This window comes from Dendrobates tinctorius, unplaced genomic scaffold, assembly GCF_039654945.1.
Source record: "Dendrobates tinctorius isolate UK_male_01 unplaced genomic scaffold, ASM3965494v1 ptg000134l, whole genome shotgun sequence".
NCBI lineage: Eukaryota > Metazoa > Chordata > Amphibia > Anura > Dendrobatidae > Dendrobates > Dendrobates tinctorius.
This window is the reverse complement of record NW_027361802.1, coordinates 12,303,804-12,319,466: the sequence shown is the minus strand read 5'-3', so window position 1 is coordinate 12,319,466 and position 15,663 is coordinate 12,303,804.

Here is a 15,663-nt window from a genome sequence, read left to right as displayed (position 1 = left end):
ATTTCTTCACTCCAAGCTGGTTGGCTATTGCAGATTCAGTCTTCCCAGCCTGGTGCAGGGCTACAATTTTGTTTCTGGTGTCCTTTGACAGCTCTTTGGTCTTCACCATAGTGAAGTTTGGAGTCAGACTGTTTGAGGGTGTGCACAGGTGTCTTTTTATACTGATAACAAGTTTAAACAGGTGCCATTACTACAGGTAATGAGTGGAGGAAAGAGGAGACTCTTAAAGAAGAAGTTACAGGTCTGTGAGAGCCAGAAATCTTGATTGCTTGTTTCTGACTAAATACTTATTTTCCACCATAATATGCAAATAAAATGAAAAAAAAAACAGACAATGTGATTTTCTGGATTTTTTTTTCTCAGTTTGTCTCCCATAGTTGAGGTCTACCTATGATGTAAATTACAGACGCCTCTCATCTTTTTAAGTGGTGGAACTTGCACTATTGCTGACTGACTAAATACTTTTTTTCCCCACTGTATATGTGAGAAAAACACATTAAATGTGATCTGTCAAGACTTAATGAATTTTTTTTTTATAATGATTATCATCATGATTAGAGTTGAGCGAATATCTTTGGTTCCCCGCTTTTTCGGCTAGCGCTTACCGAATAAGCTACAGCGTGACCCCGGCTTCCTGGATTGCGCCGGCTGAGCAGTTAATCGCCTCCGCAGCTGCATGTGTCGCGACCATGTCCCTGTCCACAGCACATGCATGGATAGCCTGTGTGTTGGGCTCTCCATGCATGTGCTGTGGCAGTGACAAAGCCACGACACATGCAGCTGCGGCGGTGATCAGCTGTTCAGCCGGCATGATCGAGGAAGCCATGTTCCCTCTGTAGCTTATTCGGCAAGCGCTATAGCTTGCCAAATAAGCGAGGAGCTGAAGACATTCGCTCAACTCTAGTCATGATATTTGGCCAGTGCAAAGTTAAATGCTGGATGTATAGAAATGACCATTTATGATAATAAAAGTGATAATACTACAGCAAAGGACAATGATTTGAAATGTTATCTGCTAAACATGTAACTGGTTTTATATATATACAGTTTGGTTATTATTTTTCTGCAGAAAACAAAATGTGATTTTCCTGCAAACACAGAAAATAAAATTGGTAAATTTAATGACCGTGTGAGATACGGTTAGGAGTGTTTGAGTCAGCTGGAGAAAACATTGCTTTCTACAATGGGTAGAAAAGTCTTTCATTTAAGTCTAATAGATTCCTGTTCTGTAGTGCTGAAGGTTGGAAGCCAATATTAGAAATTTTCTGCTACACTGACATTTGTAAGCCCGATGAACAAAAAAGGTTATGAAGTTCAAATAATTGTCAATTACATGTTTGTGGCTACGCAACAATTGCTATTCCATGGTGAACGTCTCCCATTTTTTTTTCATAAACCCGAAATCATATTGCAAACATTCATGATATGAAGGCACGCTAACAGGAGAAATATGTGTTCTACCATGCAAAACAACATACAAATATATATATAGTACTGTAAACATACTGTAACAGATGTATATAAAAAAAAGAAAAAAACAACAAAATGAACATATACCCTATAGGAAGTAAATAAGTAAATAGTAATAGTACATGTAAATAACATAGGGTACTTAGATATCACTATTTTGATAAAGAAAACATAAAAGCCATTCTACCATGACAAAGTGTATCTAGTCAAGATGGTCCTGTCTCTAGTATTAACCCCTTTCTGACATTGGGCGCAATAATACGCCGATGCCGGACTCCCCCTGTTTGGTGCAAGCCCCAGCACTGGACCCGCACCTATAAAGGCATATAACAACTAATCTATACAGCTGACATGTGCCCACAACAGACGCGGATGGAATCACGATCCAGACGTGGCTGTTAACTAGTTAAATGCCACTGTCAATCTCTGACAGCGACATTTAAGTCGCTCTTACCGGAAGCGTGTTGCTAATCCTGCCAATCGGTGACACCAAATGATCGCAGATCACTGATTGGTCTTCAGCAGACCTCTATGGTTGTCACTGCCAGATTGCTATAAGCGCCACCCCATGAACAGCGCTCATAGCAAGCAAGCATTTCTGCTACAGAGAGCTGACACTCCATACCACAGAATTTATACTAGGAGCTGATACAAAGCTTCATTAGCTATCCACCAATTTTTAAGCAGGTTGACTGAGGAAGGCCATATAGGCCGAAACGTTGTACAGACTGCATTAATAAAAATTTGTCTTCTGATTAAGGACATCTTAAGTTGAGTGCCAAGTTATTTTCACTATGAACTCGTAATGACCTAGAGAATTATAATGGCAGGTCAGTTTTAACATTTAGTGAATTTGGTAAAAAAGAAAAAAAAAACAATTGTGGAATTGCAGTTTTTGTGCAATTTCACCGCACTTAGAATTTTTTTCCTGTTTCCCAGTACAAGATATGTTAAAAACAATTGTGTCGATCAAAAGTACACCTTGCCCCTGAAAAAACAAGCCCTGACATTGCCATTTTGAGGGCAAAATAAAAAAGTTATGCCTCTGGGAAGAAGGGGAGCAAAAAACGAAAAAGCAAAAATTGAAATACCTCTGCTCAGTAAGGGGTTAAAACCTTACCATGTGTCAGCCAACCTCAATCTGAATAAGGGCAAAGCAAGTTAGGAGCCTGTTAATTCAGACACCTGTCCATGGGAAGTTTTATAAATGAATGCCTAGCTCAAAAAGGGGCCCACACACCTGTTTGTAAAAATACAAAAAACTAAAACCAAACCAAAGAAATGAGCCATAGCTTAAAGGGAACCTGTCAGCAGAATTGTGCTCAGTAACCTACAGACAGTGTCAGGTCAGCGCCGTTGTAATGATTACAATGATACCTTGGTTGATGAAATCCGTCTTGTGGTTGTTGTTTAATCCTTATTTTCAGTTTTTAGTTAATGATAAGCCCGTGATTCGGGGCGGCCTGTGGGCAGGGCTTCATGGGGTGCTTTGATTTGGTACTCATCAGTCTGGCTTCTGACAGGTCACTGATCCTTCAGAGACCTGCCCCTTAGTTTATATAATGAATATTACATATACCGTATATATATATATATTGAAAAAAAAACCTTCCTCAGGCAGGTGCCAGCCATGGCACCTTCACTGCAGCATAATCGCATGTTTACTGTGTATATAATTAATATCCTTGGAGGTTATCCTAATATTCCAAAAACAAAATCCATTTGAAAATGTCGCCCGCCGCGCCTGCGCAGTAGCACCGATCGGTGTATATAGAGGTGATCTGAGAGCTGCTACTACGCAGGTGCTGGCAGCGCCATCTTACTAGAGAAGAAAAAAGTTCTAAAGTCAACTTACAGGATTTAGCAATGCTGTGACATCCAGACAGCACAATCATCACTTCTAGAGCCAGGACTGACCATGGATTTGCATGCACACTTGCTGTATCTATGGGTGTGACAGCAGGTAAATATGAGTTTTGTTTATTTTTTTTAATAATCCATAGCTAAGAATGTTTCTTTGAACATTGGATAATAGATTAAAGTGCACCTATCACCTGTTTTGCCCGCTGTAAGGTGCAGCCACAAACCTTTCAGGACTTATCTGCAGCATTCTATAATGCTGTAGATATACCCCAGGTCCGACCTGCAAGATAAGAAAAATAAGTTTTATTATACTCACCCATGGGGGGCGGTCCGGTCTGATGGGTGTCGCTGGTCCGGGTCCGGCGCCTCCCATCTTCTTGCGACACTGTCCTCCTGCTTGCTTCATAGCTCCCGGCATCACACTTCTGTGCAGGCGTACTTCTCTGCCCTGTTGAGGGCAGAGCAAAGTGCTGCAGTGCGCAGGTGCTGGGCCTCTCTGACCTTTCGCGGCAATTTAAATAAATAATTTAAAAAAACTATGTATTTTTGACAACCAGCCTTGCTAAATCTCACAGCTGGGGGCTGGTATTCTCAGGCTGATAAGGGGCCATTGATATAGGTCCCCCAGTCTAAAAACAGCAGCCTGCAGCTGCCCAGAAAAGGCACATCTATTAGGTGCGCCAATTCTGGCGCTTTGCCCAGCTCTTCCCACTTGCCCTGAAGCGGTGGCATGTCGGGTAATATTTGTGGGATTGATGTCAGGTGACATCAAGCTCCGAGGTTAGTAATGGAGAGTCATCTATAAGACACCTCTCCATTACTAGTCCTAGAGTTATACAGTGGGGAAAAAAGTATTTAGTTAGCCACCAATTGTGCAAGTTCACCCACTTAAAAAGATGAGAGAAGCCTGTAATTTATATCATAGCTAGACCACAACTATGAGAGACAAAATGAGAAAAATCCATAAAATCACCTTGTCTGATTTGGCAATATTTATTTTTCAAATTATGGGGAAAATAAGTATTTTGTCATTAACAAAAGTTCATCTCAATATTCTGTTATATATCCCTTGTTGGCAATGGCAGAGGTCGAACATTTTCTGTAAGGGTATGTGCACACGCTGCGGATTCCGCTGCGGTTCCGCAGCGGTTTTGGCCGCTGCGGACCCGCAGCAGTTTTAGCTGCGGTGTACAGTACCATTTAAATGAATGGTAAACAAAAACCGCTGTGTAGACGGTGCAGAAAAATCCGCGCGGATTTCCTGCGGTTTTGAAACCGCAGAAAGAATTGACATGTCAATTCTTTCTGCGGAATCCGCAGCGGGTTCCTATCTCCACCATTGTGGAGATGGTGAATCCGCAGGAGCAAATCGCAGGCAAAACCGCAGGTCTTTTGACCTGCAGTTTATCTGCGGTTTTTGCAAAATACGTGCGGATTAATCCGCAGCGGATTCCGCAGCGTCTGCACACACCCTAAGTCTTCACAAGGTTGGCACATACTGTTGGGGGTATGTTGGCACATTCCTCCATGCAGATCTTCTCTAGAGTAGTGATGTTTTGAGCTTGTTGCTGGGCAACACAGACTTTCAAATCCCTCCAAAGGTTTTCTTTCTATGGAGTTGAGATCTGGATACTGGCTAGGCCACTCTAGAACATTCATACAATTCTTACGAAGCCACTCCTTTGCTGCCCTGGCGGTGATGTTGGGATCATTACCATACTGAAAGACCCATCCACGTTTCATCTTCAATGCCCTTGCTGATGGAAGGAGGGTTGCACTCAAAATCTCACGATACATGGCCCCATTCATTCTTTCATGTACACGGATCAGTCGTCCTGGTCCCTTTGCAGAGAAACAGCCCAAAAGCATGATGTTGCCACCCCCATGCTTCACAGTAGGTATGGTGTTCTTTGGATGCAACTCAGCATTCTTTATCCTTCAAACACGATGAGTTTTGTTTCTACCAAACAGTTCTACTTTGGTTTCATCAGACCATAGGACATTCTCCCATTACTCTTCTGGATATCCAAATGCTCTCTAGCAACTTCAGACTGGCCCGGACATGCACTGGCTTTAGCAGGGGGACATGTCAGGCACTGCAGGATCTGAGTCCCTGGCAGCGTAGTGTGTTTCTGATGGTAGCCTTTGTTACAGTGGTCCCAGCTCTATGCAAGTCATTCACTAGGTCCCCCATGTGGTTTTGGGATTTTTGCTCACCGTTCTTGTGATCATTTATTAATCTCAATTAAACCATACTTACTGCATCGCCTAATTCCAGTGAAGCCTTTTATCTCCTGTAATAAAAAATAAAAATAAATTAAAAAAACAATATACCATACCTGTCTTTTCTGTCCCATGCCGTAGTCCATGTCTGGACCCTAAATAGTTTTCAACCTGGAAGGTGCCAAGATTCGATTGTCCCGGCTGAAAACCACTGGTGAATTAGCTGCTGAGAGCGCAGCATCAATCACCAGCAATCATCACTGGCATTTTCCCACAGTCCTGAGGTCACCGCACTTCAGCCCGGCCTCGATGTCACTGCTGGTACTAGTGTAAGGGTTGGCCAGGACCGTAGTCATGGTCGAGGACTTCGGAGCAACGATGTCCTGGCCTCCCCTCACATAGACATGACAGCTTCCTGTAAGCATACCTGCAGCTCCATTCCTCTCAGGGCTCTCTGTAATGCGCTGAACGTTCTCCTCAGATGCTGTGGAGCAAACAGAGTCACAGTCCCATTCAACTTTAACAATAACAGCTTTACTCATTTTTGTACACAGCACATCCCTTTTCTTTACAGCGGTTACCTCAGATTCCACAGTCAATAATTCTGTCACTTTCCCTATGCTCTCACTTTCTTCCTTCAGCATGTCTCCGGGACATCCCATCCCGTTCAGCATCACAGCGTCCTCTCTGTCCAGCTTCACCATTTTTGGGACTTCCCCTGTCTGTTTCACCCCAGACAAAAGGGCGTCTGCCCTCATAATGAGCGAAATGTGTTGCCGTACTGCTGCCACCTGTCTCACTACAATCTGTAGTGTAGTCATCTGCACTTCTATGTTCTGCGCTGCTGTGAACTGTGTGGCTGTGATCTGCGCTGCTGTGATCTGTGCTGCTGAGTTCTGCAGTGTTCTCAGGCCCTGGACGACTCGGCCGTGTCTTTAAGGTTACAGAGCTGACTGCCCTGTCAGGGCGCTCCCGCCCAACTGATTCAAATCTCAGCTGTTCCTCAGCTTAACAGCCATTAGCTCCTCCTATTTAACTATTTACAGGCTGAGTATGCACTCCACCCCATCTAGTGGCCTAACTGGGGTACTTCGCTTTCCCTACAACTATAACAGTAGTTACTGTATGCATAGCATTAACATAAATATACATTATATTTTTATTCCTTAAGGTAATACACAGAATAGTGTAGCAGTACCTATGTGACACACACATAATGGTAATACAGATGAATGTGCAGTAGTACCAGTAAAATACGAGAAAGAGACAAAAGATAGCACAATAGCATTTTCCATTCCCTTACATTAGTACTCGGCCGTATTCTACGGTAGTGTGACTCCGGCCTTAGAGTACGTTCCCCCCGATGAGTTTTTGGGGAGTGATGTCACAGATTTTCTCCACCATTTCTGCACCTATTAAGTAAAATAGGTTACTTGCATTTTTTCTAAAAAAAAACTTACAAAAACTCATGGTGGGAACGTAGCCTAAAAGTATTTACTTAGATTTTTGTTCACTATAACTTAAATATATTTACTTGAATAATTGCCCATTGTAAATGGTAAAATGATGCTAGCCATGCCAAACTTCTCCAATTTGGAAATGGTATATTTTACGCCCGTTCCAAAAACCAGTCATAAATACTGTATGTCTAAGGGCAGGTGCAGTCAACCATATTTTCAGTCTGAGTGCGATCTGACAAAACATTGGATTGCAATGGGTCCAATATTAGTCTATGGGGCTGTGCACATGTCCCCTATTCAGATCACACTCGGCCACCATCAGACTGCACTCGGATGACATCTGAGTGCAGTCAGATTTCCACGGACTGACAGAAAGAGAAGATGGATATATTTTTTTCTCCATCTTCTCCTCACCCAAAAGAATCGGATCACACTATGATCAAACTCTGATTAGAGTTGAAACAGACTGTGATCGATTTTCTCGGATGAGGCGATACGAGCACATCTGCGCCTGCCCCTAGGCACGTTAAAAGGCATTTAGAAAAAAATGTAAAAATACATTGTACTGTGTGTATCGAGTAAATAATGTTGCTTAACAATAATCTAAGTTTTTGTCTATTGCATTCCTGTTGGTGGGTATACTGTAAGAAATCCTATGACTTACAATTAAATTCTTGAAATGTAAAATAGGAATGAATCATGCCCACAATGGCAAGTGTCTAGTCTATGGAATGTGAGTCAGTTATACATTTTTTGTGAGAACCAATTTTAATGATTTTACAGTAAATATAACATTCTTGACTCTCTTGCGGTAGCGAACATACATTTTCCATTGTTTGTGGGATCCATATATCGCCTCTAAATGTGTTAATCTGTGCAGCTAGCGGCCCCTAGTGGCCTTAACTAAAATAGGAAGTATTGTAAAAAAAGTCATAAAACTATGTTCGAAAATAATTCTGTTTAATATTATCCCTTCCATGAGTCTGAGGTTGCAGAATTGTATTTTTTTCCTATGTAGAATTGTAAAGAACATATGCATGGTATGTGAAAACATCAAAATGTATATGGACTGTATAGTTTTATGATTATTATTAATAATCATATCAATAATAATAATTTAGATAAATGATATAGCTAAAAGGAAGGGATTACAGTGATGTCATAGCTTAGCGGTAATAGCTTCATTATGATATACAGCTACATTTTATTTAATGACAGAAAAACCCACAATGGTCACAGAAATAATTTGAATCTGACAAAAGTAATAATAAATAGAAAATCTATGAAAATGAACAAATGAAAGTCAGACATTGCTTTTCAACCATGCTTCCACAGAATTTTTAAAAAATAAAACTCATGAAATAGGCCTGGACAGAAATGATGGTAATATTTTTTGTTGCACAACCTTTTGAGGCAATCACTGCAATCAAACAATTCCTGTAACTGTCAATGAGACTTCTGCCCTGCTCAACAAGTATTTTGGCCCACTCCTCAAGGGCAAACTGCTCCAGTTTTCTCGCATTTGAAGGTTGCCTTTTCCAGACGGCATATTTCAGCTCTTTCCAAAGATGCTGTGGGCAGCGGATTATTCAGGATACTCTCCAAGCGTGTGACAACAGAGCTTCTTTATTCAGGAACAAACAGGGACAATATATGTTGAGCTTAATAGATCAGAAATAAATAATTTGTGTGTATGTGCAGCATCTACAGCAGGCTGCTTCTCTCATTCACAGACACAGAAAAACAGGAAATACAGTCACATGCTCTCCCTGTGTTAGCCTCTGGGAGTTTTTTGTTCTAACTTTATAAACAGCATAGAAATCTAGCGACTAAACACTCATAGACATGAACAGACTTGTTGCACAAAACATATTCCCACACCCCCACTCAACGACCACTTATCCTGTTAGTCCCATTGCGGTCCTGAAGTCCACAAACTTGGCTCTTGATAATGGCTTTGTCATTCCATCAGCTATCATCTTGTCAGACTCTCAATAAACAAACTCGAGTACACCACGTTCCACTAAGTCACGAAAGTGGTGATGTTTTACATCAATGTGCTTAGTCCTCGCACTAATCTTCTCACTGCTGGCAAGTTTAATGCATCCTTGGTTGTCCTCATAGATAACTGTTGGTTGAGCTAATGGCTTGCCAAAATCTTCCAAAAGTTGTTTCAACCAAGTTACTTCTTGACTTGCATAAGCAGCAGACATATATTCTGCTTCTGTAGAAGGTAATGCGACTGACACTTGTTTTCTGCTGAAACAAGAAATTGAATTTTCTCCTAACCTGAACAAGTAACCACTTGTTGATTTCCGATCACTTGAATGTCCAGCCCAATCTGCATCCACATAACCTCTGAGAGTGAAATCTCCTGATGAAGATATCTTAAGATTTAGTCTTCTAGTTTCTTTAAGGTATTGAAGAATTCTCTTAATTACATTCCAGTCTCTTTGGCGTGGCTTTCTTACACGTCGGCAGAGAATTCCAACTGTGGCTGTGATATCTGGACGCGTTGTGGTTGCTATGTACAAAAGTGCCCCCACTGCTTGTCTGTAACTCTCATTGCTGGATAGCAGATCTTCTCATTCCAACTTTAAGTAGGACAGATCCATTGGTGTTGACGCACCTTTGGCTTCTGACATTCCAAACTGGTTTAGTATTGCGGAAATTTTAAAACTTTGGTTGAGAAGAAAACTCCCATCTTCGTCTGTCTGAATTTGGATTCCCAATTAGTATGTTACATTTCCAAGGTCCTTAGTCTCAAAGTGCTGGTTGAGAATTTCACCTAGCTTTGCAATTTCCTTTTCATCTTGATGAGACATTATTACATCATATACATACAGGAGAACATACATCCACTCCTTCACTACATTTTTCAAATACAAACCTGGATCAGCTTGAGATCTTTTAAATCCTTCAACCATCAAAACTTTGTTCATTTTCAAATTCCAAGCTCTTACCGACTGCTTAAGTTCATAGAAAGATTTTTGCATTTCACAAACAAGGTGCTCTTCACTCTTTTTAATATATCCCTCGGTTTGGCTCATGTAGGAAGGCTGTTCTGATGTCAAAATGTCTCACTGTTATCTGGTCAACTGCAGCTATGGGCACACGTATGCAGAAAATTTCTGCATAAAAACAGGACTCCTCAGAAAACGCGCATTTTTTTCACAGATTTTGTGCAAAAAACGCACGTTTTTTATCCGTTCTTTTCCGCGCGTCCCCAGACACATAGAATATAGCAAGAAATGTGGAATTTTCCCCAAAATTAATGAGCATGCTGCGTTTTTTACCTCGACGCATTTTTCATTCAAAACTTGCGTTTGTGAAAAAAATGGAAATTTGTCGAAAATTTTGCAATTTTCCAAATTTTTACGTCCTTAAATCACAGAGATATGGTACACATAAAATACTTAATAAGTAACATTTCCCACATGTTTACTTTACATCAGCACTATTTTAGAACCAAAATTTTTTTTGTTAGGAAGTTAATAGGGTTAAAAGTTGACCAGCGATTTCTCATTTTTACAACACCATTTTTTTAGGGACAACATCAAATTTGAAGTCACTAAGTCTATATGATAGAAAATCCTCAAAAGTGACATTATTCTAAAAACTGCACCCCTGACGGTACTCAAAGCTACATTCAAGATGTTTTTTAACCTTTAAGATGCTTCACAGAAATTTTTTGAATGTTTAAAAAAAATGAACATTAAACTTTTTTCACAAAAAAATTACTTCAGGTCCAATTTTTTTTATTTTACCAAGGGTAACACGAGAAATTGGACTGCAAAAGTTATTGTGCAATTTGTCTTGAGTACATTGATACCTTACATGTTGGGGGAACCACTTTTTCTGCGCATGGCAGAACTCAGAAGGGAAGGAGCGCCGTTTGACTTTTTCAATGCAAAATTGGCTGGAATTGAGATCGGATGCCATGTCACGTTTGGAGAGCCCCTGATGTGCCTAAACAGTGGAAACCCCCCCCAAATGACACCATTTTGGAATCTAGACCCCAATGAACTTATATAGATGTGTGGTGAGAACTTTGAACCTCCCGGGCTTCACATAAGTTTATAACGTACAGCCGTAAAATTAAAAAATCATATTTTTTCCACAAAAATGATCTTTTTATCCCCAATTTTTATTTTCCCAAAGGAAGCAGGACCCCAAAAGTTATTGTGCAATTTCTCCTGAGTACGCTAATACTCCAAATGTAGGGGTAAACCACTGTTTGGGCGCATGGCAGAGTTCGGAAGAAAAGGAGCGCCTTGAGTACATTGATACCTGACATGTTGGGGGAACCACTTTTTCTGCACATGGCAGAGCTCAGAAGGGAAGGAGCGCCGTTTGACCTTTTCAACGCAAAATTGGCTGGAATTGAGATCGGGCACCATGTCGCATTTGGAGAGCCCCTGATGTGCCTAAACAGTGGAAACCCCCCACAAGTGACCCCATTTTGGAAACTAGACCCCCAAGGAACTTATCTAGATATGTGGTGAGCACTTTGAACCCCCAAGTGCTTCACAGAAGTTTATAACGCCCAGGCGTGAAAATAAAAAAATCATATTTTTTCCACAAACATGATCTTTTAGACCCCAATTTTTTTATTTTCTTAAGGGTAACTGGAGAAATTGGACCCCAAAAGTTGCTGTTCAATATGTCCCATATGTGGGAGAAAATGACTGGAATGCAGACTTTGATGGAATGGTCTGCCGGTGTCATGTCGCGTTTGTAGAGCCCCTGATGTGCCTAAACTGTAGAAACCCCCACAAGTGACCCCAGTTTGGAAACTAGACCCCCAAGGAACTATCTAGATATGTGATGAGCACTTTGAACCCCCAAGTCCTTCACAGAAGTTTATAATGTAGAGCCATAAAAATAAAAAAATCATATTTTTATTTCCCCAAGGGTAACCCCAAAAGTTGTTGTGCAATTTGTCCTGAGTAGGCTGATACCCCATATGTGGAGGTAAACCTTTGGGTGCATGGAAGAGCTTGGAAGGGCAGGAGCACTGTTTGACTGGAATTTAGATCAGATGCCATGTTGCGTTTGGAGAGCACCTGATGTGCCTAAACAGTGGAAACCTCCATCTCTAACTCCAAGCCTAACCTCAACACATCCTTGTCAGGGTCCTGACAGCGCCGGCGTACAGCATCCGCTAAGCAGGGACTCACCCGCACCGTAGGGACCCCTGGGGACAAGAACAGCCGGACAATAAAGATGCACGGGACCTGAATGTAGAAGTTTAGAAAGCATGCACAGGACCTACGGTCATGTGAACGGTCATGTGACTGCAAGGGGGTGGGGCTTAGTGTCCTGCTTTCAAAGGAGGAAGAAAACTCAGAGTCGGGCAAAGCAGAGGTCAGGCACAATACAGGCAAGTGAGGTACAGGAGGGATAAACAGACGGGAGGTCAGACAAAGCCAAAGGTCATACACAAGATATCAATACAGTACCAGGGATGAGACAGAACAGACAGTCAGGGCCAAGCAGAGATCAAAAACCAACCGGACATAGAAGGTACCAAGCAGAATCCAAAGCGATATCCAGAGAACAGACCGAGTCATACACAGGGAATCAAGCAACCAGAACATAGCACTAACACACTCAGGGGTCACCACACAATGCCAAGGGCGAAAGTATAAATGACGGGGGATGGGAGCTTCCTGAGGCTATAAGAAGCCTCCCCAGAACCAATGAGAGGCCACCCTAATAGGTCCCAGGTGTGCAGGTGAGAGTCTGCACTGCGATCAGAACATTAACCCCAGAAGTGCCGGTCACCCAGCACTGGTATCATGACAATCCCTAACCCTAATCTCAGCCCTAGCCTTAGTCCTAACCCTAACCCTTGCCCTAGCCTTAACCCTAACCCCAACACACCACCAACTCTAGCCCTAATGCTAGCTTTAACCCTAACACAACCCTAACCCTAATCCCAACCCTAGCCCTAACCCTAGCCTTAACCTTAACACACCCCTAACCCTAGCCCTAACACTAACCTAGCCCTAACCCTAGCCCTAACCCTAACGGGAAAATGGAAATAAATACATTTTTTTTAATTTTATTATTTTTCCCTAAATAAGGGGGTGATAAAGGGGGGTTTGATTTACTATTTATAACAGGTTTTTATGTTTGGCAGCTGTCACACGCTAAAAGACGCTTTTTATTATAAAAATAGTTTTTGCATCAGCACATTTTGAGAGCTAAAATTTTTCCATATTTTGACCCACACAGTCATGTGAGATCTTATTTTTTGTGGGATGAGTTGTCATTTTTATTGGTACCATTTTCAGGCACGTGACATTTTTTGATCGCTTTTTATTCCAATTTTTGGGAGGCAGAATGAACAAAAACCAGCATTTGTTGAATTTCTTTTGGGGGGGTGAGGGCGCTTACAGAGTTCCGCCTGTGGTACAATTGATAAAGCAGTTTTATTCTTCGGGTCAGTACAATTACAGCGATACCTCATTTTTTTTTTATGTTTGGGCGCTTTTATACAATAAAAACAAATATATATAAAAAGTAATTAACTTCGCTTTATTCTGCGAGCTATAACTTTTTTATTTTTTCGCTGATGCTGTATTGTGGCTCGTTTTTTGCAGGACAAGATGACGTTTTCAGTGGTACCATGTTTATTTATATTCGTCTTCTTGATCACGTGTTGTTGCACTTTTTGATTGGCGGTATGATAATAAAGCATTGTTTTTTTACTTGTTTTTTTTTTTGAAGGGGTTCACTAAAGGGATTAACTAGTGGTAAGTTTTATAGGGTGGGTCGTTACTGACGCGGTGATACTAAATATGCATACTGTTCGTTTTTTACTATTTGCAAATAAAAGAATTTATTAGGGAATTTTTTTTATTTATTTAGAAAATTTAAAAAAAATATTTTTACACTTGATTTTTTTTTATTATATTTTCCCAGTGTGGGACATTACTTTAAAGGTTTCAGATCGCTGATCTGACACTTTGCAGTGCACTGTGTCAGATCAGCGATTTGACAGGCACTGCAGGAGGTTTTCTCAGCGCCTGCTCTCAGCAGGCACTGAGAAAGCCGCCTCCCTGTAGGACCCTGAAAGCTCCTGCGGCCATATTGAATCTGGGGGCCTGCAGGGAAGCACGTGGGGATGCAAGGGGTTAATGTGCTGAGGCGGTCCGTGACCACCCCTGGCACATAGTGCCGGATGTCAGCTGTGATAATCAGCTGACACCCGGCCGTGATCAGCTGTGCTCCCCCCGTGAGCGCATCTGATCGTGGTGACGTACTATCCGGTCCACGGTCATACGGGCCCAGGTCCCGTGGATGGGATAGTACATCCAATGTCAGAAAGGGGTAAAGACAGCTAGTGCACTTCATCATTTGACTAAACAGGTTGGTTTGAATACCATTTGCAAGTTTAGCTAGCTTCCTTACTGCTTTTGGGTCTCTGTGTCCAAAATGTCTGTGCCATACATGTATACAGTTCTTGTGTAGATCTTGTCTGGCACTGTACACTCTTTCTTTGCATTTTAGCTGATTAAGTTCATCTTGGATTTTTTCTTCTGTAAGAGTGTGACCCTTCTTTGAGATGATGCAGTTGTTATCTTTAAAAGTAACTACATTTCCATTTTACGTGAGCTTCTTTACTGACAGAAAATTGCTTTCAAGGCTGGGAACATAGAGAACATCCTTTATTGAGATTTCTCTGCTTTGTGCTGAGGAAACTGGACAGTGGAGGTAGCTGTCTCCTACTCCTTCTGAAGTCATATAGTGATGATTAGCTAAGATTACCTTTTCTGACTTGCTTTCATTAAGGTCAGTGAAGAAATCCTTGTTATTTTTAATGTGACTGATTGCACCAGAATCTATACACCATATATGCTTTGCAGATGGGCCTGTACTGGCATTAAATGCAGCTTCAACACATGCAGAATGTTCCTTTACAGCTGTTTTAATCTGACTCATTCTTGCTTTCCGAATTCTGCAGTCTGCTTTAAGGTGGCAGGACTTTTTACAGACAAAGCATTCATGAGTTTCTCTTAGATTGCTCTTACATTTAGGGAAATCCTGTGCCTTTAATGCTGTTTCTGCTCTGGATTGATTACTGCTGCTTATATACTGTGTTTTTCACTAGAATTCATCCACAAGTTTGCTTTAGCAAACTCTAGTGTCAGCTCATCATTTCGCTGTGCATCTTGTGCATAACTCTCTGGAAGACCACTTAATAGAAGTGCAGCAACATATTTCTCCTCCAATACCCCTGAGATGCTCCACAATCTCTAGGGTGTTTCTTATATAGTTCTGCATATTCTGTCCATCACTTTGCTTAGTCTCCTACAGCTTTCTCATGAGATAAAGCTTATTGCTGAGATTTGATCTTTCATGCACTTTCTGTAGCTCATCTCACATCTCCTTTGCAGTTGCACACTTGCATATAAGCACAATCTGATTATCTACACTGAGTGAGATCGTGCTTTGTGCGTTATGATCCTTCTCTAGCCAGTCATCTGGTAATAGATGAGGCACTTGTTCCTGAGTATATTTCCACATACCTTCTTTTGTGAGCAGCATCTTCACCTTGAATTTCCAGGACTAGTAGTTCTAGTTAGTGAGCCTTGGCACTGAGAACTTGACAGGATTGCTGCTAGTGGACATCGTCTCT